Below are 27082 nucleotides of genomic sequence, written 5' to 3'. Positions count from 1 at the left end.
TTAAACTACCAACTACTCACAGTTCAAGGTAAAGATGATGATGGAGAAGAATAATTACACCAGCAGATGCACAGGACCCTGTGATGGCCAATTGCAACCAGTTATAAGATCTGCAAAACTATTGTTTAATATACAAACAGGATGACAGCTCCATGATATTAAAACAACAACAATCTGCAAGCAATTCTAATGAACTATTAAATTATAATACAGAGGTGGGATGACAGCCCCTCTGATATCAAACATTCATAGCACATCAAATAAATGCAAGCATACACAGCCTAGAGAAAGAAAGAGAAGTGGAAAGTGAGCAGGTGACAACAAAAGAAGCTTCTATTAGTTGAAAATCAAGACCAGAAGCTGCAGGTCTCACAGTATTTACAGTCTCCAAAAGTTAAAGGCAACAACAAAGCTCTCATTCATCAAAACACTCATCCTTCCATTACATCTCTCTTCTGAGTATATATGGTGTTACATTAAAAAATATCTCTGCTACCCATGCGTGGAGGAGCCCATAAATGGTCACCAACCGCATTTACATTTAGAAATGGGCCTCTGCTACAAATCTGGCTGTGTTTAAATGGATTTGACCCTCTCTAGTGCTCTGCGGTCCTGCTTGGGCAGGTGGCGTGAAATACAAATGAAACCATAACCATTGAATGCTCTGAACTGATCGGCAGTGTCCTGTTTCCTTCTCGGCCATACTGTGAATTGAAGGCAGCTGCCTGCTGCGATGTACTGCTCCATACTTGCCTTAACTAGTTCCACGCCACCGAGAAATCCTACCCGCTTTGCCACTTTTAAATATCAAAGGTCCATTTATCTAATATTTCCTCTATCGGGTCCACCTTTTGGGTCGCAATCGCACATGATAGCCGACCGATCCTTTGTTTTTCTTTATATATGAAAATATATGAAAAATGCTACAAAACATGAGAAAACAGCTTTAGCGCGGACCTGAAATTTTATAAAAAATCATTTATAACGCCATCCGGTTCGACCCATCGGGTCACACGCATGCCTTATATAAAAGCCCCGCCCCTTTGGTTATGCCGATAGCGAAAAGCCAATACAGTGTGAGCCATTGATCTGGATGCACGATCGACGGTCCTGATTGAATCGCTATATCGCATCACTATGCTACTGCTGATACCTACGATGCTCCGATGCTCCAACCTACCGATACGCTGACTCGCCGATGCGCCCATCAGTGATCGCTGATCGGCAATGTCCCTCATCGCTAACACTGCCTACCTGCGCCGATTGCGAAATGTCGATGCGATGTGGACCATTAATCGGCCAGATCGAATGACTGTCGTGCATTTGGTCCTTTAAGCCTGCTATTTGGGTTTTTGCATGGTGTTGTACTATTTTTGCCTCCCGATAGTGTATTTGCATTCTCCCAAGGGCTTTCCTTTCTTATCATAAACACACAGCTGTTTTGAACTTTGGCCCTCCAACTACTGAAGTTTGTAGCAAAGCTAACACTGGCTCCTTTTGGGGATGAGATCCTCCCTGTGAGGTCTCAAGAACCTGTAGACCAATGCCTTCATACAAAACCAACTATAAAAACACTTGCCTAGTGTCCATTGGGCATGGAGTCAACTAACCATACAACATAAAACTGTAAAAGAACTTAATTACAAACATAAAAGCTTGAAAACTTAAACTTCAAAATTTGCCCATTTGCAGGGCAACCAAAACTGTTTCTCCTGCTCTCAGCCCGATTCATCATAGATCAGAAGGACTGGATTGATTTGGTCCTCTACCTCAAAGAGTTTAGGACATTTGAGCTTGACAGGTAGGTAGGGATCAAATTTCACTCCCTTTCTGTATGTTATTGTCCTTGGATGCTCTTCACAGGAGCCTTTGTACACCTGCTAGATAATCATGGCTGCTGTGTACTTGTCTGTGCCTTTTGTAGTCTGCACGACTAATATGAAAGATTCACCATTGTATTCTTGTGCAGGGGACACAGAGCCATTTTCTGCTCCTGAATCTGTCTTTAAACAACCCTCATCCAAGGAGGAGTCCCATGACTGTGCATTTTCTTCCTCTGTCATCTGATAAGCTGTCGTTTCAATCTTTGTGGAGGCCTTCTGGGCAGGCATCGAAATATCAAGGCCGAGATTACCAGTTTCAGCCTTGAGCATAGAATTATATTCTTCCTCAATGTTAAGGGGCAACAACGAGGGCTTTCCTGATGATCAGACATACGGACAAAAGATGATGGGGAGTTTTCCTCTCCCTCTTTAATCACTGGGCTGGGGACAAAAGTAGGCTGGAAAATTTGCATATCTACATAGCCATGTGAAGATGAAGTAGCTTCAGGCTCAGATTCATGGAGGAAGGGACCTGCTGCCGCCTGTTGATGTTGATTAGCTTGTTGTTCTGCAGCTACAACAAACTCACGAGCAGTTCCTCTAGCTATTGATTCTTCATATGCAGCTCTGGTTAGGAAAGGAGCACCTCCCAAAACATGGACCTCCTCCTCTTCTTCAAACAGATCTTCCTTGATGACTATATCCTGACAAAGGGTCTTCACCCTTTGATCCTCGTTTGCATCTCTGTTTCTCTGCAAATTTGCAATTGCTCCTATGCTCTTTTATATAGATTTGGAGTTGGAAGAGAAATGGAACAAGGAGCTCCTACTTCCTTAGAATAATTCTCAGCCTTTAATTTGGAAACTTCAGAGGTCAAAATCTCGATCATCCTAGCTAATTTATCAATCTCAGGCTCTGAGGATGATGAGGATTCACCTCCCTGAATTCTGCACTCGGAATCATCTTCGAGTCTCTCTACAGCTAGAATGTTCGATTCAACTTCAAAAGCTGCATCTTGCATATCAGCTAGAGAAGCACATCTCCTTTCTCTTAACAACAGGCAAAACTAAGAATCGAAGGCATTGGCATATGTGAGCATGGCAGAAGAAGGGGCAGGTTTTATTTCAGCTGGTATTCTACTATACATTTGATTGAATCAGATATTGAAATCAGATAGCAGTTCACCATCTTCTCTCTGCAAGTTCCCAAATTCAGTATGATAATAGAGCAGATCTTTATTACTTCCCCAGTGCTTTAAAAATACATCATCTAGGGCTCCAATATCTGCAATAGACCTAGGGGGTAATTCTCTAAACCATTTTCTAGCTTCCCCATCTAGGCTTTGGACAAAAACCCTCATCCATACATCCTCTTCATTGATATCTATGTTATCAGTGTAACAATTGAAAGATTCGAGGTGCTCTTCAGCTGATGCTCCTTCTGCACTAGTAAACTTAGGCATATATTCCATATAATCTCCTACAAGCATGGCATTCAAAGGGGTAGGCAAAACTAAGGGCCCATACCTACCAGCAACTATTCTTTCTATCTTTGTAAGAGCTTGATGGCTTGCCATGACTGAGGTAAGATAAAAAGATACTGGTGGACCGAGTAGAATGAATCAATGAAAAGAATGACAGAAATAGAGGAATATGATGGACAGTATGGGATACTTTTTCTACTGAGGTCCGAAAAGGAAATGAATAACCGGGAGCGGTATGAATCTCTGAAGGTGAAATTCACTAATAGAGACACATAAAAATTGTTTAAGTCTTACCTAATCTTGATGCTCCTTTCCGCAAAGTTTTTTCTGCTTATCGATCCTCTCAGGATCAGGCACTGGCCAACTAGTGATTTCTGAAGATTTCTCCGAGCATGCTTCACGAACTAGACTAGAACTTCAATGTGGAGTCGCCAAAGGATGGCCTTTCTCTAGTGGAGTCACCAGACAGATGATTACAACCAAAATCTGTGCTCAAACCTTGTCTGTCATCAAAGCTTGAAGCTGTGTCGTCTCCAAGGGAAGCTGAGCTTCGATTCTCTTCTCCCCAACAACGATGCCATTTAATGTTATCACCCCAAGAAACTCACCTAGGTTGTAACTCAGTGATGCTCAAGAACATTAAAAATTCAACTATTATGGTTGGATAAGATGATGCACAAATGAAGAAATGCTGCACATTTAAGCCAGATAACCACTCCTACTATGATTTACCCCAGACATTGGTGAAGATCCCCAAACTACAAGGCTTTCAACTACCAACTACTCACAGTTCAAGGTAAAGTTGATGATGGAGAATACTAATTACACCAGCAGATGCACAGGACCATGTGATGGCCATCTGTAACTAGTTATAAGATCTGCAAAACTATTGTTTAATATACAGACAGGATGACAGCTGCCTGATATTAAAACAACAGCAATCTGCAAGCAATTCTAATGAACTATTAAATTATAATATAGAGGTGGGATGATAGCCCCTCTGATATCAAACATTCACAGCACATAAAATAAATGCAAGCAGACACAGCCTAGAGCAAGAAAGAGAAGTGGAAAGTGAGTAGGTGACAGCAAAAGAAGCTTGTATTAGTTGAAAATCAAGACCAGAAGCTACAAGTCTTATAGTATTTACAGTCTCCAGAAGTTAAAGGCATCAACAAAGCTCTCATTCATCAAAACACTCATCCTTCCATTACATCTCTCTTCTGGGTATATATGGTGTTACATTAAAAAATATCTCTGCTACCCATGCGTGGAGGAGCCCATAAATGGTCACCAACCACATTTACATTTAGAAATGGGCATCTGATACAAATCTGGCTATGTTTAAATGGATTTGACCCTCTCTGGTGCTCTGCAGTCCTGCTTGGGTAGGTGGCGTGAAATACAAATGAAACCATAACCATTGAATGCTCTGAACTGATCGGCGGTGTCCTGTTTCCTTCTCGGCCATACTGTGAGTTATACTAAGGAATTATTACACACATTGGGGAGTTTGAAGGAAGAAATAAGGAATTTTAAAGAAGATAACGACGTAATCAATGTGATGATAATTTATAGTTTATCTATAATTGCATAAGCATGGGCCACTCGGAATTAGCCATGAGCAGGAGAACAAAATGAATGGGGCATATGGAAGTAGGTCTCATGGTTGTCATAGGTCAGGTATAGATGACACAATTAGAATGGGGCATATGGAAGTAGGTCTCATGGTTGTCATAGGTCAGGTATAGATGACACAATTAGAGTTGGCAGATTGTTGGATACTCTAGATATTAGAGGTGATGGAGCGAGGTACTATTCTAGTTCTTGTTTTGATAGGTATCACGATCATGATCGTTATCATCGTTATAGGAGGAATGATACGAGATAATTTCTTGATCAGTTTAAGAAAGTGAAACTGCCAAATTTTAAATGATATTGAAAGCACTGTGAGGATATAGAGGCTTGGTTACATGGTATGAAAAATCTCTTTGAATTGAATGAGTATACAAAGAATATGATGGCTAGAATAGCTATGTTCAGCCTCAGAGGGAAATAATATATATGGTGGGAAAATGTAACATGGATCAGAGACATCACAACATAGGAGTTAAACTGGTATGAATTAAAGATACCCTTTGGAACAACTTGTCACAAAGGTGATACGAAAGTGGAGCTATTGAGGTATGCACCATATCTTAAACATGAAAAGGATAAAGTTCATAAATTTGTTAGTGGATTCCCATGAGAATTTAAAGATTGGATTGAGTATGATGAGCCTCGATCACTTGAGGGAAACTAAAGCACTGCTATGAAAGTTCAAATCATAAGAAAAATATCAAGAATTCTTGAAAGGGAAAGATAAAAGTAAAAGAATATGGAAGTCTAAACGAACAAGGCCTCAAAATACAAAGGAGAAAGAGAATGTTAAACTGCAAGAAGTTCAATGCAATTAGACAGGGTCATGGGTAACAATAGAAGAATAGGGGTGATGGTACAGGATGTTTGGTGTGTTGGACATGTGGTAAGTTGTATCTTAAGAGGGATTTTCTGCAGAATAATGATGGTAGGCTTTAGACCTATAGTGTAGAGGAGGTGTATACTTTTGGGGATGTTCGGTAGATTATTACACGTATCTATGCACTGTTAGATAATAGGCATGAAGATCATCATGCATCTATCATTAATATGGAGGGTAACATTTTTTATTAGGGTGTTTCTATTTTGATTCACCTTGCATTTAATTATATTTATGTTAAGCCTCACTCGATGGATACGTGTGGTTTTAATAAATAAGTGCATGGAAAATCTTGTTTAGTCTCATTGGCTATAGGTACTAAGAACAGAGTTCATCATTAGGTAAGAGCTTGTGCATTTTAGTTAAATGGTATGCCTACAAAAACACATTTTTCCATTGTAGACATAGGATATACTTTGGGGTATGCATTGGCTATATCTTCATAGGGCCAATGTGGATTATTATGAAAAATCCATTGAGTGCTTGGATGAGTCTTATGTGGACTAATCCCTCTTGGGGACAAGATAGATATCCCTAGACCTAACAAAAATATAGTAACAAACAACAAGGAAATGATATCTTTCCCTCAACTACAATTGATTGAAACAAACACGATGATATAGGTCACTTATCAGTTAATGGAAATGCCTAGTGAAGTCCCTTTCAATGATTTCGACCATCTGCTTCTCCTCGATGCTTTAGAGATCTTCCCATCACTTCCCACCACTTCCCCATGATTGCCTCAATGAGGTCTACATAGATAAAAACATAAATAAGATCAAAGCATCCCGTATATATCATAAGACATAAATGAACTAATTAGCTCAATCATATATCATAAATTTAATAATGTGCAATCATAATCCAAGAAGGTGATCAAGGAATTCTACAAATTGTATCAACAAAGAGATAATTGAGAAAGAACAATGGTCTTTATATTAATAAAATGGAGACTAGACTTACAACGTTAAATCCTTGATGTTGTGAGTCCCTTCCCACAATATCCAACCATCTCCTAGAATGAATAGCCTCCTAACCTTATTTTTGCAGCATAAGCTTACTTCCAACAATCCTCCTCAATCCTCAAGTACATGTTAGTTTTATAGCCCAAGGAAGGGATGCTTGGGATCAATTTCCTAGGGGACGAGATCTACTAATGGTGGGATTGGGGTTCCACAAGGAGAGAGGGTAGCTCCATGATGGGAGGGATAGGGTCTGAATATGCATCAATTTAAATGTTTTTATTTGGGATAGATACGACTAAGAATGCATTAATTCATGTGTGTAGTCCAGAGAGTAAGAGAGAGCATACTTATGCGCAATTTCTAATGGACCTTTCTACATATGTGTATATATTGACTAATATTATGTCATTTTCCTGTATAACAATCCGTTTCAGTTTTTTAGTTTCCTTAATTGTAGAAAAGTTTATTATTTCTGACAAGTTTTCGGGTCCTGAACTTCAGGAGCGATTTTGAGGCCCTACACGAAGTTTTCTGGGAAAACGGGGCACACATGAGCATTTGATTGAGGTTTTCACTCACAATTTCTAGTACTCAGACAAGTATTTCTAATGACGTATTGCACATGTCAAACCAAAATTTTATGCAAAAGATAGGACCCCTGGAAGTTGATCTACCAATTTACCCAAACAGGGCCCACTGTTTGGGCACTTCATCTCCTAGGGTTAGGTTTTTTGATGTTTATGATTTTTCATAATTTATCAATAATAAATAGGCATGCTAACCTCTTTTTAAGGTAGTTCGGAGGCATAGAGCCACCAAATCTCTTCTTAGAGATAAGCTACCATTGCTCCAGCTAGTTTATTTCTATTATGTTTGTAAGCATATTTCAGTATTTGATATTAATATAACGAAATGTTATTTATGTTGCATCCCTTTATTTATGGTTATATTGATGATTGGTTGGATTCCTATCTAAGTTCATATCAGGGGATGCTTTCGAAGACATTTATGGATAGCGGAAGATCCAAATTGATGGTGATTTTCCTAATGTGACAAAATGACATGTAACAGATTTCCCCCTAAAGTTGAAAGTCAGAAAAGATGTTTAATGACTTAACTACTTTATCATGTCAGGGTTTGGGTTAGAGACTGTAGTCCAAGACTTGAAACAATCAATCAAATGTTACAATACAATATGTAATCCTCGCTAAGGTAGGAATTCTGAGACTCAGAGTATAAATGTCTTAAAGAATGAGTACGAAAATACATTTGAAGATCCATGTCAACATAATTCATAGTATGGACGAATCCTGGAATGGATCTATGTTTTCAATCATGAATATTTGATAACCCCACACAACTTAGATGGATGAAACTAGATCCAAGGTCCTGATTTCCATCTCTCAATCCATTGTACGAATCTAGCCATGCGATTGAACGTCTTGTAGTCTAACATGGTAGAAACCACTTGATTACCACTCAATGTTGTGAACCATTAATAAAGGAAAAACAAACCACCAGTAATGAAAATGGTTCTCAATGTACTTCTGATACAATATTCAAAGTGTGAATAAATGTGCTGATGTCGAACACTCATAGAATCATTTGATCGAAGCTCAATGATGAGAACCTATCATCAAAGGAGGGCCTATGAAATGGAAGTTATGCTAATTTTTGAATAACAAGAGTTTGGAGTAATCCAGGAACGAACCAGGGATGGTCGATGCAACTAAAGGCTATGAATGGCAAAGTAATTTGATCTAAGTTTGGACTTCTCTTGAAAATATTGGCGAAACTCCGACTTGGTAAAATTTGACTCAAAAATAATACCCAAACCAAGTGAATAATTTCATTGAGGTATGGTCAAATGAGAGGAAAATAAATTTCCCAACCCAGACACCAAAATAGATGGAGTTTCATGATCAATAGCAACATACTACCTCTTATAAAATGAAAACAAATATTCTTTCCCACTTTTCACACACCATTACTTGTTAGTACCTCTTTAAATATTTTTACAATCTTGAGGAGGATAATATATTTTCCTCTTGTAAGGTCATCCATTAGATGAGTCCTTCGAAGTATTCTTAACGAACCCTAGGATGGAGTGGTTGGGTCTCATCATCCTTAACGAAACCCACATTATTTAAGTTTGATGAGTCAAGTGAAGCGGTAACTCGATTTCATTTTGTACAATATATGGATGAACAATATATTTCATTCTATTTTGAACAATATATGGATAAATATTATTTTTTATTTCTTACATAGTTTTAGAAATTCTTATTTAACAAATAATTATCCATTGCATCAATTAATGTGCTAAACTCGATACTCGATATAATCAAACTTTCTTTCCAAGACACAAACCCACATTTTTTTTTAACATTGAAGAACTTCTAACTGTATAGACACCACTCAATTTAATACTATGAATTGTATATGTAACTTAATGATCAATTGGTGAATGAAAATTGAAATGGCGTTAGGTAATAGCTCAATCACTATGTTATAATCTACAATATTATTCGTTTTTCAACCAAGGCATATCCCATGAATAGAAACTATGACCATACTATAGAAGATAAATAACCCAAGCTATAGAAGATAAATTCAGAGTACTACGACCATATTACGACTAGGCCATCAACAAATACAAAGTAAGTTTCAAGGAGTGTCAACATCTGCAAATCAAGTGTAACAAAAGATAAGCACGAGGAGCAAAAAAATTGTGAAAAGCTGCTAAAATTTTCCACACATAAAATATGGTACAACAATATACAAATTTTATACTAAACAGTCTAATCATAATATTTCTTTACCTAAAGACCATTTCTAGGCTTTCCGAAAGGAATTATTTCATAATCAACTAGTTCCTAGGCCCCTTTTTCCAATGCACATCTTACAACATGAGGGCCATACCACATGGGCTCAAATTTACCAACCCCTAAATTATCGTGCTCTTAATCATAGACCAAGACTAAATCACCTTATGAATATGAATGAGGTTTTATGTTTTGATCATATTGTGACTAAACTCATTTCTTTTGGGCCTCGCTAGCTAACAAAACATCATGATGATTCTCATCGAGTCATGCTAGGTATAGGAAACGTAACACGGTAACCAATTAGCTATGTTTTACTGACTATTGGCAAGGGAAGTGACGGTGGATCAAATTTTTCCACAAAATACCATGACCCATTAGTCATGGTGGGGATGGTGAATGTGGGTACTATCGAAGACATAATAGGTACGGGTGTTACCTGAATCCACACTTGTCCCAGATGATTGGTGAGTAGGGGATTATAAGCAGGTAAAACTCCTTCAATGAAAAATTCTTTAAGAAATGTAGTGTCATGGGAGGTGTTATGTGATTTAGTGTTAGACATTGGAGACTAATTTCTCATAGGGGGAGAATATGGGTCACCAAGGCTTGGGTGGTCATCTAGAGTCAATGGAGGAAGACCTAGCTCTCCCGTAGATTGACAACGAGGCTCATATGTAGCCACATCTACCGATATATTTTATCAACAATTTTACAATGATATTCATTATAGTCTCAATTATAACAAACCAACACCTAAAAAATAAAAAATACTCTAAAATTCTATCTACAAGTAGTTAAGCGATATAACTTTGTCTGATAACCACCATCTGCTAGAGATGAAACCTAGTACCACAATGTATAAAAGAGAGAGTTGGCCAAATTTACATTTATGATTACTCTTGAGCTCTGCCCATGTGAAGATTAGGTTCACCTGTTTAGGTAGTAGGACATCCCACCTCAGTCACCTTATGTTCATCCTTAAAGACGTCTAGTCACTAAGGTTATATCAAATTACACAAACCAATCGAGGGGACATGGTCATAGATAGTACGCTTTGTGGTCACGATACCTAAGTCCCAAACCCAACTCTAATATCCTCGACGGGATCCCCAACACATAAAATACACAATGGAAATGCAATTGAAGGCAAGATACCTTCTTTCATACTCCAATGGTGTCTTGCATTTAACTCCTTTCTGAGGGGAGTGGTCCCGATTGATATGAATGCAACAAGATTTTACTCTCTGTAATGACACTAGTCTTATTTTTGCGATCTTGGGAAGTTTACTCACCACTTCCTACCCCAAGATCTTAGCGTAGACTAATCTCTATGTATGCTCAAAACTAGTTTTTGATTGTTTTTATTATGATATTGATTTTAGAGGTACTTCATTAACATATTTGGAAGGGGTTTTTACATATGGAGTTTGATGAGACTCAGACTCAAACCATGTAGAAAATATTTTTTTCAATTCCAATTCGATGAATAAGTTATTTGTAGAACGAGAGAATTATCTATAGATCAATTCAACACCATGCATCCAATGTAGTAAACACATGCACAACTTGCAAACATGTAATTCTCTCTAACAACTAACCTAATATACGTATGCAAAATCAAACCAACTAAAACATAAAAAATTTAAGATTTTTTTTTTTTTGGTTTTCCTAAAAAACAAACGCGCTTAAGCTATTTTCATTAAAAGAAAATTGATTAAAAAAAAGCAGCCAAATAGAGTCCATAGTTTTAGATCCCTAAAACAAGTTATAAGAAACCTCCTATCCCAGGGATTCACAGAACACGTTGATTGTCAAGATAATGGTTGGCTAACACTCCTTAGAAGAAGGTAGAAACTACTAATATCTAGACTAAATCTCTATCTTCAAACCTTAGGGGCATTATAACTTAGTGAATTGCACAACAAGGGTGTGTTACAGAAGCAGAGGTTGTAACAAGATTCATTCAGGTTCTGATGAAAGGCTATGCACAACAAAGGAGGTTGTTAAGCATCCCAAGTGGTCAAAATTGGAACCAAGAAGAAGAGGAAGGCATGGAAAGAAAGACAGATTTGGGAACATGGAAGATAAAAATCGGGAACTAAGTATAGTCCCAAACCGAGTCGCGAATTTGGCTATAGCCATTAATGGATGGGTGGTTGTCGATGAAATACCCTCTTGTATATTCCCAGGTACAAGGTAGGTTGTTTAAGATTAGCTGCAATTGTCAGAAAGAAAAATTGATATATTCATATTAATGCATGATAGACAATGTGAAAGCAGAAGGATTACCTTAGTCCTTGGTGTAGCCGAGCTAGAGAACTGGATGTGGAAGATGTCTCCGCCAACTCCTAGATTAGAACTTGCACATAAACAAGACAAAGGGTAATCTTACAACATATAAAACTTGATAATTTGAACACAAATATAAATGAGAACATTAGATAGCATGCATGTAATCTACTTATTAATTATTGAATCGAATCAACATGTAAAGAAACACGTCATCGACACCATCAAGTAGAAAACACATAAACATGTCTATATTATTTTATAGAAGAAGAATGATTGCAAACATCTTGGCTGGATCAAGCCTCCTCTAGTCATTTAGTTTCTCTCTCTCTCTCTCTGTCAATTTCTTGGCAGCATAACTATAGAAAATCTCTTGCAAAGTTTCTACAACCATTCTTGCCCATCACAATGACAAATCTTCCAATATATAGATGATGAGAGGCTCATCCCTTCCAATTCTTCCATGAGTTCCATTGAGGAAAAATATTGGATGTTTCCTCACTTTATTTCTCTTTTTCTTTCCATAACACTGTGTTAGAAATAGCAATTTCCTTAGTTTGGTTGGAGGTAGATGTTCCGTGATCTTCAAGCTGACATTTGAGTGAAAAGTGGAGTGTCAGTCATTAAAGTCACGCTTTGACCTCTAAAATCTTACAAATATTCAATAAAGCTTCTCTTTAGGAAAAATAAAGTGTTAACCTAGGGACTAATGCCCTTAGCTGATCAATGGAGGGAATTATAACTCTCCTTGTTTGTCTTTTGGGTGTGTCACTCTGGAAAATGTTGAAGAATTTAGGGAGATTAGGTGTAGTGTGATTCTTCTTGACTTGATAACAATTTGTGAAGAACTTTTAGAATTATCTTAGGTTAATCTTCTTCTTGTTATTAGTGTGTGTGTTTCATCAAACTGCTACCATAAAAACTTACATACAAGAAAAAAATTGTTGGTTATCTACCAGGGCCAAAACCTCCCTCTCTTAGAGAGGAAAACCCTTTGAATCTCTTCTTATATATTTTTATTGTATGATTACCAAGACCCTTTCCAAATATTTGACTAAACCTTCAATATTCTTATCACTATCCCTTGCACTATCCAAATTTTGTTTCACAATATTTAGTCTTTAAAACACTCCTTCAGATTTCAGCCACCTTATGCATTCATCTTCTTAACACAGCTCTCTATTTTTTGACTGCTACAATGCTTCACTGACCTTGTTTGGAGATATTTAGTATGTTGGGAATGATCCAAAAAGCTAACACCTAGAGTGCACAAATCATATGTGAGATAGAATTCACTAGGAGATAGTCATTAAATGAAATATTTCTTCGTTGCATTAACTACTTTCAACTTTCCACCGAAAGGTATATTACACTGAGAGATAGTCCTTACTCTCTGAGCCTTTTCTGATTTACTACAGTTCTGTGTCTTCCTTTCTTCATTGTTTCTTCAGAGATATGAGATGTTCTAGGCTTGTAATGTAACATCATACAATATATATATGAGTTAGCATTGACATGATGATAGGTCGACGTGTGAACCATGATCTAGGCTGAGATAAGGAGTTCACTATTTTCATTTAGGCTGACTTGGAAGGGATAGATACACTTATTCGTTTGAAGTGTACATATTTTTTGACATGCTTCCATAATATTTATGTTAAAAAAAAATCCTAAAGACATCAAGAATATTTTCTTCACCTATGGTATACAAATAATAATAATAATAATAAATAATAATAATAAATGTTTCTTTCCATGATATTATTTTTACAAGTCATAATGAAAACCAAACCTAGTTACATTTTCTTCAACAATCCCTCTTAACTAGGGAGGTATTCATTAGATGGTAAAAGGCTATTGATCGCTAAAGAGATCTCATAAAAAGAGTCAGACTAGTAATACATATGTGAATAGCATCATGATAACCAACATTGTCACATAGGAAGGCCTTGACTAACAACGCCTTCTCTTAATAGATGAGCGAACAATTGTTGGCAAGACAAGTGATGATACACACGTTCATCATTATCTCTAAAGGTACATACCCACCCAAGTGTTCACTATGTATGACCTTCTAGTACTATTCTTATCTTGTGTTCCTAGCCCTCAAATAATATTGATCCTCTTTCCTACTCTTATCTTAGATGCCCTACACATCCTCAAAGAGTATCTGATTCTAAGTGATTACACAATCCTCTGGTTATTCCTTCCCAAGTGAGGAAAAGAATTTTTTGTCTATCACTTGTCTACATTTCCATTCATTCCCTTCATCTCGACTTACCACTGTTAGTCCTGGTCTAGTGCATGACACATAACATGGAAAAACAAAATTGTCACTCCTTTTTCATTAGGCGTGATCTTAACTCAATCTCCCTCTTGATCAAGGACCTATGAGAGCTCCCTCTTAGCTACATACTCTTCTATTTATCAACAAATTTTTCTTCTTGGCTCCTTCAGCTACATGGTAAACTTCTCTCATTTATACCATGAAATTTAGTTCAACTTCTTCCTAGTAGGGCGACAACCATCGGTCACTTTCTTCCTTATTCCATTATGTCATTCATTACATCATGGAAAGTGGCATTCTTGGCGTACATCTAGAAATTTATTCATATGGCTACTTATTTTCTCTCCATGCTTCGTTTAGGATTTTCCATCCATCACATGAATGTTGGTTGTATTTGGACTTACAAGTCTTGTTCTAGTAGCCCTACATGAACTCATCTAGATATTACTCAAGAAATCAAAACATCATATTATTTTAAATCACACCTTATGAGGTGGATTTTCATAATGTCATCTTCTTGTAGGTATCAGTGTCATGCACACATAGTATCACATCTCCCAAAGATATCAGTTGTCAAGAGCCTTCTTTCTTTTGAGACCTTCATCAGAGTCTTCATATCTTTCTGCATGGAAGATTTCCTAGTCAAATATACTTCGACATTCACTAGAAGGAGTTGCTATGCCTAATATACAAGGTACCACTTTCTATCCCTCTTGATTCATCTTTGACACATTTTCAAACTAGAGCCAATAGACCTCTTACCTCATAGCCAAACAAATTTTCTCACTACAACTTCTCACCAAAAACCCCTTACAAACACATTTGACAATTTGTGATGATCGATAAAAACACCATCACCTTTAGCAAATTATCATTACTAAACAAATCACCAAAATATATGGACTAGTAGCATCAATCACCAAAAGAACTAATTACAAATTCATCATTCATATATCAGATATCAAATTTGATCTCTTATTTCTTCCTTGATGGATACCTCCATTATGCATCATGCTACAGCCGAAAAGATCAACCTCTCCTCTACACATACCGATCCACTCAACAAATTTGCTACTCAAATTACACTTTTATATATTCAAGGACTGATATTTTTGGAATTGATCTTTAGTTAACTTGTTCTTTGATGCTTGCATCAATTTCTTATTTTTTCCTTTGCCCTTTTCACTTTAGTGTTCTAATTTTTCTCTTCAACTCTTCTCTTACTCTTCACCTGTTATTTTGATAAATTTTGAGTTAAATTGTTGTGTTCTAGAATTTTTTTGAGTTACAAGTTTTAGCAGTACCTTTATATTTTTAGCAAGCCTCTAAATTTGTGAAAACTTACAAGTCTGCCTCTTATTGTTTCTGACTATTTCATGCATTTTCCGCTTTATTTTTATGATTGGATTAGTTGTCAAAATACGCCACTAAAATATCACTTATCAAAAGCTTCTAAATCCTTCCATTCATGCAAAACATTAAGCTACAGACTCAACCATACAAGACCATTGGGAATGGCCCAAAGCATTTTATTAATAACCACTGACAAACAAACTTCAAGCTAGGCTAAGCATCTTAAAAAAAATGCCAACATACCTTCCCGACCCTCATTTAAATTATAGCTCAACTGCTTAATAATGTGGTTGCTTCTTCCTCAAATACCTTGGAAGAACCCATGTTAGAATGAGTCTTGAGGTCCTATTAATTATTGACAAATAATTCAAAACCCAAAACATCCAAAAACCTAACCCTAGAAGATGAAATACCAAACTATGTGCCCCGTTGGGTTAAATTGGTACATCAACTTCCCAGGGTTGTAACTTTGGCATATGATCTCAATTTGACACACATAATACCTCATTATAAATATATATCTAAGGAATAGAACTGATAATAACAAATATTGACCTAAAATTTCATTTTAGGTACGGTTATTTTCCAAAAAAATGTCGCTTAGGGCCTCAAAATGGCTCCGGAAGTTCAAGACCCAAAAAAATGCCAAAAATACTAAATTGTGTTACAATTAAGGAAAGTAGAAACTGAAAGAAAAGATGGTGGGGTTCCAAGTGGAATAGGCTGGTGGCCACTAATATCCACATGGATCATTCCTCCCCCTTAGGAGGCAATGGTCCCCATTGCGTTGAGTTCCTCCATGAGATGAGGAAACTTTTGTTGAACTTGGTCCCTGGTGAGCCACATGCCCTAGTGAAGGAGTTGGCCTATCTTAACAACTCGATATAGTTGCATCCTTTGCTTTTAGGTGTTATTGATCTATGTAGTCATGATTTGATTAGTTTTGGCTTGTTCCATGCAATTTGGATTTAACTTTGTAGGTGTGAGTTGTTCCCCAAAGTTTGGTGTGTCCAACAATGGTGGCAAGTATGGTCGACGACAGTCCAGATTGAACATTAGGTGTAGCCCAAGGAATGGGGGAATGTTGAGCTCAAATGCATTGTCTCCCATAACCTTGGTAATGATGTAAGGACCATATCATAGTTGTCTCAGTCTCTGACAGGCTCTGGTAAGGCATTTCTTCTGCAAATGCAACAACTTGTCGCTCACTTGAAACTTATGTGGCACCCAACGTTGATCATGTCGTTTCTTGTACTTGGAACTTGATTTATAAAGAATGTGGTGGACCTAAAAGTGGATGTGTTGGATGAATTCAATAAATTTGGTTGCTTTATCAACCTCAGATAATACATATGTGGACTCAGTCTCTTTAGTCACATGAGGCATGGAAACATCAATTGTACACAACGACTGAAATCTTAGACCCAATTGAAAGGGAATGCTGCCAGTCGAGCTATGGAGAGCTCTATTATAACTGTGTTGAACATATGGAAGACTCTCATCCCAGGTTCAAGGATGCTTGGATTTTTACATGTAGAGTATGTGCATTATCATCTTATTGACGACCTCCATCTAGCCATCGGTTTTAGGATGGAAGGAAGTCGATTTTTTGAGCTTGGTTTCCAATCATGTCTAGAGGCTCAACAAGAATGTGCTTAGGAACCTGCTATCCCCATCTAATATAATGGTCTGTAGGATCACAAAATGTACCCATACTCTTTCAAAGAATAGTTTGGCAGTGTCTTCTACTGTGATACTCCTAACGCAGGCCGCCAATATAGACATATAAGAAAATATGTCCACAATAACAAATACACGGTCGTTACCATGCTTGGTAGAAGGTAGGCCTGACATATAGTCCACAGAGATGGATTCCCATTGCTGGATGGGAGCAGGAAGAGTGTAAATGCCTTTCTTATTGATGGTTGGCTTGGCAATGATGCAAGAGTGCAGGATGTGATATATTTCCCAACAACCAATGGGAGTTTGAGACTTTCTCCGCACCAAAGTGTCCTACTACCCGACTGTAGTGCGCCTCCCAAATCGTCTTGATACTCTCACTTGAAGGAACAAAAATGTGGCCCAGGTAGCATAATAATCTGTCCTAGAGGTAGAAATGAGGAACTTTCTTTCCATCTACTAGCATCTGGTACGTGGACATGAACTCTGGATCATCTTTTATAGTTGCATCCATCCAAAGGTATCATGACCACAAGAATTGAGAACAATAGTCGGTGCTACAACTGGAGGCCAGCTAAAGAAGTCTACAACATGATTGGTGTTGTTATCACCCCAAGAAAATCACCTAGGTTGTAACTCAGTGATGCTCAGGAAAATTAAAAATTGAACTATTATGGTTGGATAAGATGATGGACAAATGAAGAAATGTTGCACATTTAAGCCAGATAACCACTCCTACTATGATTTACCCCAGACATGGGTGAAGATCCCCAAACTACAAGGCTTTCAACTACCAACTACTCACAGTTCAAGGTAAAGATGATGATGGAGAAGAATAATTACACCAACAGATGCACAGGACCCTGTGATGGCCAATTGCAACCAGTTATAAGATCTGCAAAACTATTGTTTAATATACAGACAGGATGACATCTCCCTGATATTAAAACAACAACAATCTGCAAGCAATTCTAATGAACTATTAAATTATAATACAGAGGTGGGATGACAGCCCCTCTGGTTTTAAACATTCATAGCACATCAAATAAATGCAAGCATACACAGCCTAGAGAAAGAAAGAGAAGTGGAAAGTGAGCAGGTGACAACAAAAGAAGCTTCTATTAGTTGAAAATCAAGACCAGAAGCTGCAGGTCTCACAGTATTTACAGTCTCCAGAAGTTAAAGGCAACAACAAAGATCTCATTCATCAAAACACTCATCCTTCCATTACATCTCTCTTCTGAGTATATATGGTGTTACATTAAAAAATATCTCTGCTACCCATGCGTGGAGGAGCCCGTAAATGGTAACCAACCGCATTTACATTTAGAAATGGGCCTCTGCTACAAATATGGCTGTGTTTAAATGGATTTGACCCTCTCTAGTGCTCTACGGTCCTGCTTGGGCAGGTGGCGTGAAATACAAATGAAACCATAACCATTGAATGCTCTGAACTGATCGGAGGTGTCCTGTTTCCTTCTCGACCATACTGTGAATTGAAGGCAGCTGCCTGCTGCGATGTACTACTCCATACTTGCTTTAACTAGTTCCACGCCACCGAGAAATCTTACCCGCTTTGCCACTTTTAAATATCAAAGGTCCATTTATCTAATATTTCCTCTATCGGGTCCACCTTTTCGGTCGAAATCGCACATGATAGCTGACCGATCCTCTGTTTTTCTTTATATATGAAAATATATGAAAAATGCTACAAAACATGAGAAAACAGCTTTAGCGCGGACCTGAAATTTTATAAAAAATCATTTATAACGCCATCCGGTTCGACCCATCGGGTCGCACGCATGCCTTATATAAAAGCCCCCCCCTTTGGTTTTGCCGATAGCAAAAAGCCAATACAGTGTGAGCCATTGATCTGGATGCACGATCGACGGTCCTAATTGAATTGCTATATCGCATCGCTATGCTACTGATGATACCTACGACGCTCCGATGCTCCAACCTGCCGATACGCTGACTCGCCAATGCGCCCATCAGCGATCGCTGATCGGCAATGTCCCTCATCGCTGCCACTGCCTGCCAGCACCGATTGCGAAATGCCGATGCGATCTGGACCATTAATCGGCCAGATGAAACGACTGTCGTGCATTTGGTCCTTTAAGCCTGCTATTTGGGTTTTTGCATGGTGTTGTACTATTTTTGCCTCCCGATAGTGTATTTGTGTTCTCCCAAGCGCTTTCCTTTCTTATCATAAACACACAGCTGTTCTGAACTTTGGCCCTCCAACTACTGAAGTTTGTAGCAAAGCTAACACTGGCTCCTTTTGGGGATGAGATCCTCCCTGTGAGGTCTCAAGAACCTGTAGACCAATGCCTTCATACAAAACCAACTATAAAAACACTTGCCTAGTGTCCATTGGGCATGGAGTCAACTAAGCATACAACATAAAACTGTAAAAGAACTTAATTACAACATAAAAGCCTGAAAACTTAAACTTCAAAATTTGCCCATTTGCAGGGCAACCAAAACTGTTTCTCCTGCTCTCAGCCCGGTTCATCATAGATCAGCAGGAATGGATTGATTTGATCCTCTACCTCAAAGAGTTTAGGACATTTGAGCTTGACAGGTAGGTAGGGATCAAATTTCACTCCCTTTCTGTATGTTCTTGTCCTTGGATGCTCTTCACAGGAGCCTTTGTACACCTGCTAGATAATCATGGCTGCTGTGTACTTGTCTGTGCCTTTTGTAGTCTGCACGACTAATATGAAAGATTCACCACTGTATTCTTGTGCAGGGGACACAAAGCCATTTTCTGCTCCTGAATCTTTCTTTAAACAACCCTCATCCAAGGAGGAGTCCCATGACTGTGCATTTTCTTCCTCTGTCATCTGATAAGCTGTCGTTTCAATCTTTGTGGAGGCCTTCTGGGCAGGCATCGGAATATCAAGGCCGAGATTACCAGTTTCAGCCTTGAGCATAGAATTATATTCTTCCTCAGTGTTCAAGGGGCAGCAACGAGGGCTTTCCTGATGATCAGACATGCGGACAAAAGATGATGGGGAGTTTTCCTCTCCCTCTTTAATCACTGGGCTGGGGACAAAAGTAGGCTGGAAAATTTGCAGATCTACATAGCCATGTGAAGATGAAGTAGCTTCAGGCTCAGATTCATGGAGGAAGGGACCTGCTGCCGTCTGTTGATGCTGATTAGCTTGTTGTTCTGCAGCTACAACAAACTCACGAGCAGTTCCTCTAGCTATTACTTCTTCATATGCAGCTCTGGTTAGGAAAGGAGCACCTCCCAAAACATGGACCTCCTCCTCTTCTTCAAACAGATCTTCCTTGATGATTATATCCTAACAAAGGGTCTTCACCCTTTGATCCTCGTTTGCATCTCTGTTTCTCTGCAAATTTGCAATTGCTCCTGTGCTCCTTTATATAGATTTGGAGTTGGAAGAGAAATGGAACAAGGAGCTCCTACTTCCTTAGAATAATTCTCAGCCTTTAATTTGGAAACTTCAGAGGTCAAAATCTCGATCATCCTAGCTAATTTATCAATCTCAGGCTCTGAGGATGATGAGGATTCACCTCCTTGACTTCTGCACTCGGCATCATCTTCGAGTCTCTCTACAGCTAGAATGTTCGATTCAACTTCAAAAGCTGCATCTTGCATATCAGCTAGAGAAGCACATCTCCTTTCTCTTAACAACAGGCAGAACTTAGAATCGAAGGCGTTGGCATATGTGAGCATGGCAGAAGGAGGGGCAGGTTTTATTTCAGCTGGTATTCTACTATACATTTGATTGAATCTGATATTGAAATCAGACAGCAGTTCACCATCTTCTCTCTGCAAGTTCCCAAATTCAGTATGATAATAGAGCAGATCTTTATTACTTCCCCAGTGCTTTAAAAATACATCATCTAGGGCTCCAATATCTGCAATAGACCTAGGGGGTAATTCTATAAACCATTTTCTAGCTTCCCCATTTAGGCTTTGGACAAAAACCCTCATCCATACATCCTCTTCATTGATATCTATGTTATCAGTGTAACAATAGAAAGATTCGAGGTGCTCTTCAGCTGATACTCCTTCTGCACTAGTAAACTTAGGCATATATTCCATATAATCTCCTACAAGCATGGCATTCAAAGGGGTAGGCAAAACTAAGGGCCCATACCTACCAGCAACTATTCTTTCTATCTTTGTAAGAGCTTGATGGCTTGCCATGACTGAGGTAAGATAAAAAGATACTGGTGGACCGAGTAGAATGAATCAATGAAAAGAATGACAGAAATAGAGGAATATGATGGACAGTATGGGATACTTTTTCTATTGAGGTCCGAAAAGGAAATGAATAACCGGGAGCGGTATGAATCTCTGAAGGTGAACTTCACTAACAAAGACACATAAAAATTGTTTAAGGCTTACCTGATCTTGATGCTCCTTTCCGCAAACTTTTTTCTGCTTATCGATCCTCTCAGGATCAGGCACTGGCCAACTAGTGATTTCTGAAGATTTCTCCGAGCATGCTTCACGAACTAGACCAGAATTTCAATGTGGAGTCGCCAAAGGATGGCCTTTCTCTAGTGGAGTCGCCAGACAGATGATTACAACCAAAATTTGTGCTCAAACCTTGTTTGTCATCAAAGCTTGAAGCTGTGTCATCTCCCAGGGAAGTTGAGCTTCGATTCTCTTCTCCCCAGCAACGACGCCATTTAATGTTATCACCCTAAGAAACTCACCTAGGTTGTAACTCAGTGATGCTCAAGAACATTAAAAATTCAACTATTATGGTTGGATAAGATGATGGAAAAATGAAGAAATGCTGCACATTTAAGCCAGATAACCACTCCTACTATGATTTACCCAGAACATGGGTGAAGATCCCCAAGCTACAAGGCTTTCAACTACCAACTACTCACAGTTCAAGGTAAAGTTGATGATGGAGAATACTAATTACACCAGCAGATGCACAGGACCATGTGATGGCTAGCTGTAACCAGTTATAAGATCTGCAAAACTATTGTTTAATATACAGACAGGATGACAGCTCCCTGATATTAAAACAATAGCAATATGCAAGCAATTCTAATGAACTATTAAATTATAATACAGAGGTGGGATGATAGCCCCTAGGATATCAAACATTCACAGCACATCAAATAAATGCAAGCAGACACAACCTAGAGCAAGAAAGAGAAGTGGAAAGTGAGTAGGTGACAGCAAAAGAAGCTTGTATTAGTTGAAAATCAAGACCAGAAGCTACAAGTCTTATAGTATTTACAGTCTCCAGAAGTTAAAGGCCTCAACAAAGCTCTCATTCATCAAAACACTCATCCTTCCATTACATCTCCCTTCTGGGTATATATGGTGTTACATTAAAAAATATCTCTGCTACCCATGCGTGGAGGAGCCCATAAATGGTCACCAAACGCATTTACATTTAGAAATGGGCATCTGATACAAATCTGGCTATGTTTAAATGGATTTGACCCTCTCTGGTGCTCTGCAGTCCTGCTTGGGTAGGTGGCGTGAAATACAAATGAAACCATAACCATTGAATGCTCTGAACTGATCGGCGGTGTCCTGTTTCATTCTCGGCCATACTGTGAATTGAAGGCAGCTGCCTGCTACGATGTACGATGTGAATTGAAGGCAGCTGCCTGCCTGCTATGATGTACTGCCAAAATGACCTTCCTTAGATTTAAAGGTGGTCTTCCATACATCTATGGGGTCGAATGGAACCTGGTGATAACCAGACTTTAGGTTGACCTTGCTGAAATACTTAGCCCCCTTGAGTTGGTCCAGCAATTCATCAATCTGTGGGATTGGATACTCGTTCCATACAGTGATTTTGTTTAGTGACCAGTAATTGATGCAAAGCCTCCATGTCCCATCCTTCTTAAGTACAAGTACAATTGGGCTCCCACAAGGTGAGAAAATTGGTCGAATGTGCCCTTTTTGTAGCAACTCTTGAATTTGCTTCTTGATCTCTCCGTTTTCTACAATGGAGTGGAAATATATTGTCCCATTCAGTAGCGGTGCTCTGGGAATTAGATCGATTGGATTCTTAACCTGATAATGCAAGGGTACCCCTATGGGGGAGGTGAATATGTCCTTGTATTCTTCCATGACCGTATCCACTTTCTTTTGCTGCTTGGAGGAAACCCTATTGAGGACAATGGATGTGGCTATGGCCTTCCCTTTACATTGAGAGTAAATCATAAAGAAAACAAATTTCCTAGTTTGGCAGATTACCTTACTACATTTGTTAGCAGAGATCAAAGAGATGATGGTAGGTGGGGCTGCATCAAGTATCATGTATAACTTAGTATGGAAAGAAATAATAATAGAGCAAGGTCTATAATCATATACATCATGTTGCTTCCATATACATGGTTGACCTAATAATACATCACACACTTCAAGAGGTGAAACATCACACAATACCTCATCCATTAAGGGTTTGATGTTGTAGGGAGGGTGACGCTATTGGTTCACATGGACATCAAGTCCTTGGTAAAGCCACTCAATGGTGTATGAATGTGGATGTGCTGTAGTTGTTAGGCTCATCCACTCCACTGCCTCTACTGAAATGAGGTTCTTTTGGCTCCCACTTTCAGCAATGCACTGCACCAAAGAACCCTTCACCCACATGTATGCATGAAATAGGCCTTCCCCCTCTTTTCAAACTTTTGGCTCTATCTTCTGGATCTTGGTGGTTGCCATAGTCACAACTGTCTTGGCGTCAAAGACATTCTTCCCTTTGTCATTCCCCTTGTCGGGTTCTAACTTAGAGTTGGAACATGCATCGAACTCGGAAGCCTTCACCTTGACCACCTATGATTTCTTGCTCGACACTCACTTGTGTTGTGAGTGGAGCTCTTATGTAACTCACACTACTTTCCAGTGTCCTTATTTTTCTTCGTGGTGTTTTTCTTTGCTTGTAGTTTCGAAAGGTTATCGTGGGTCACCCCACCCTAGCTCTTCCCTTTGTTATCTGGTTTGGGGGTGCCTTTCCCTTGCTTCAGATTCCCAAATACAAACTCTATTTTTTTGTTTAAACTATTGCTCGATATTGATAGCGTATTGGTTCATCATGCCGAGTCAGGAGATTTCAAGGAACTCCATCTCATCCTGGATGTACATGCGTTGAGTACTAAATGTTTATCAAAATCTCTAATACCCAACATTGTGAGAAGGGTATGAAAAACAATTGTAAAATCTGGCACGTCTTGGTCCCTTTCCTGTCACAACTTGCTCCACTTCATGTATTTATCCTCATAGCTCCTGATAGGGTAAAACTATGCCTTGATGACATCCCGGAATGAATCCTAACTAGATACGACTGAAAATAGTGAAGGTGTACATTCATCCTTCTTATCAAAGTAGGCTTTTGACTAGTCCTTGGCGTGGTGTGTGTCTTTAAGTAGAGAAAAAGTAATATTTTCGGAAGAGGAAAAATCATGTATGGAGAAATATCCTTCTAGTGGATTTAACCATTTATCTACCACGTCCACATCTATCTAACCCTCAAATATGGAAATGACAAAATTAACTTGTACCTTAAAGAGTGTGGTGCTTCCGAGGTAGCCAATGGAAGTAGATGTGTCACCCTTGGGTAGCCACTAAAGGATCTGGGTGAAGTTGTCCATCATCGCATTCCTCTCTCGCTCAAGGGCTTCCTCGACCAATAGTTTAAGAGGATCTCCTACTGCCTCTCCTTTCTTTTGTTCCACCATGGGAGGCCATTAGGATTTGTGAGGTTGGTCTTATAAAGTTTTGAGCATTTCAAGACCTAACTCCTTATATCCCAATATTGTTGGGGCATGCAAAGAAAAACAGAGAAATAACAGACCACTCTGATACTAGTTATCCAAATTTAAACATGAATGCAAAAAATTACATAGATAACCATAAGTATAGAGATGTAGCAGAAATAACATGTCATTTCACTCATATCATATATTGGTATATGCTTACAAATAGAATGGAAATAAGACTAGCTTGGGCAATGGTAGCTTATATCTGAGAAGAGATGTGGCAGCTACATGCCTCTGAACTATGTTACAATGAGGCTTGAGGGCCTATGCAGCTAAAGAAACAATGGTTGTGGTCCAAGTGGAATAGGTGCGTGGCCACAAATATCCACCTAGATCATTAGGTGATTGTCCTTGGAAGATTCTTGATGTCCATTGATTTGTGATGGCCTTGAGAAAACGGTGGGTTAATAAGTGATGGAATAGTTTCAAAGAATGGTTTTCAATCATGTTTAGGAAGGATTCATGATTGATTCCAGGAAAGTAAAGATAAATTATATTGATCTTTTTCTCTTTAGGGTGTTAATATTCATAGGATTAGATATAGGTTTTTAGACATAAAAGAAGGAAGAAAAGAACTTAAATCATGTGAATGTTATCTCTCAAAGTTGAAATGGCCTTATAAGTGCAAATTTTTTATGTAGTGTTTACTAATGGATAAAGTATTAACTAGGGAGAAATGATAGAAGAGAAATTCGCTTGGGTATCATAAATGTCCTCTTTAAAAACTCATTGTCGAGAAAAATGGTCATTTCATCATGGATTCTCAGTATTAAAAAAAACGTGTTAGAAGTCGAGGTAGTAACAAGATTGAAAAATATTTGTTCAGTGGACTCTATTGAAGTAAGTTTTAAGAATTGAGTAAGAAATACTCAAACAAAGAGTTTTAAGGCTATTCCATTAAGACTAGCATGGGTGATATGGATGGCTAGATAACATTCAATTTATAAAAAAATAACATTATTCCAATAAATTTTGTAGCCAATGGGCTAACATATGTAGGTATTGAGGAAGTAATACTTAAGAAAAGTATTTTATGGTTGTTCCATTAACTATGACATGAGAATATGGATGGCCATGAAGCTTTCCATGTTTAAAGAAAGAGGTAGTTTCTACAATAACGTTTGTAACCAATGGGATCTATGTATAGAGTGATTTCCTAGATGATAAGGAATACAATTTTTTTGAGTGTAGGGGTTGAAAACAAATTGGTAAGAGTTTCCCTTGAATACTTTTTGATAGTGATTCAGAAGGGGATCTTGAGTATGTGGAAAGAGAGGGAATCAATCCTCTAGTTTTAGGGCAAGAATGAGATAATTGTTAACAATTGATGACATTTAGAAATGCGGGCATGACGAATGAAAAAAGAATTAACAATTTTTCAAACATTGCATTTTTCACAAAGTGTGGTTGCATTTTTCAAACATTTTGCTCTTCTATATATGTACATGGACGAAAATATAAACGTTGATGTTTTATCCAAAACTAGAAGTTTGATTAACAATAAAAACAATAAAAATAAAAAATAAAAAATGAAAAATTTTGGAATGCTATTACTTTCTCTTCCATAAAAGTAGTGATGAGGAAAAAAGATATTTTATTTGTAATCTTTCCCATACTTAATTAAAACTTATTCTTTAGGAATTTTATTACATTATTTATTTTATTTTTATATCTCAGTGATGAAAATGCATTTTTAAATTTTTTTAAACTTATTGTTTGAAAATTTTATTATATTATGTATTTTATTTTTATATCTCAATTATGGATATGAATATGAATTTTTTTTTATTTTTATTTTTAATTTTGAAATTAATAGATTCTTAAAATGGATGCTAAACCTTGAATAAGAAAAAGTAATTAAAAAACACGTAGAAAAATATAATTGTGTACGCTTTTTAAAGGAGAAAAGAAAAAGACAACCATTTTGCGTGTCGGCTTGCCAAAAATAAGACCGTGGTAATTATATTAAGTTTAAAATGATACGACTAGTATAGTATATAAAGCCTTAAGGGATAGGAGCAAAGGTGTGTGATCGTGCTATCATATTTCCATTTATCTACTTTCTGCTATCAGTTTT

This window comes from Pinus tabuliformis, chromosome 5_1, assembly GCF_031772625.1.
Source record: "Pinus tabuliformis cultivar Carrire ecotype Pingquan chromosome 5_1, CPIR1, whole genome shotgun sequence".
NCBI classification, from domain to species: domain Eukaryota; kingdom Viridiplantae; phylum Streptophyta; class Pinopsida; order Pinales; family Pinaceae; genus Pinus; species Pinus tabuliformis.
Note: the sequence above shows the minus strand (reverse complement) of the source record.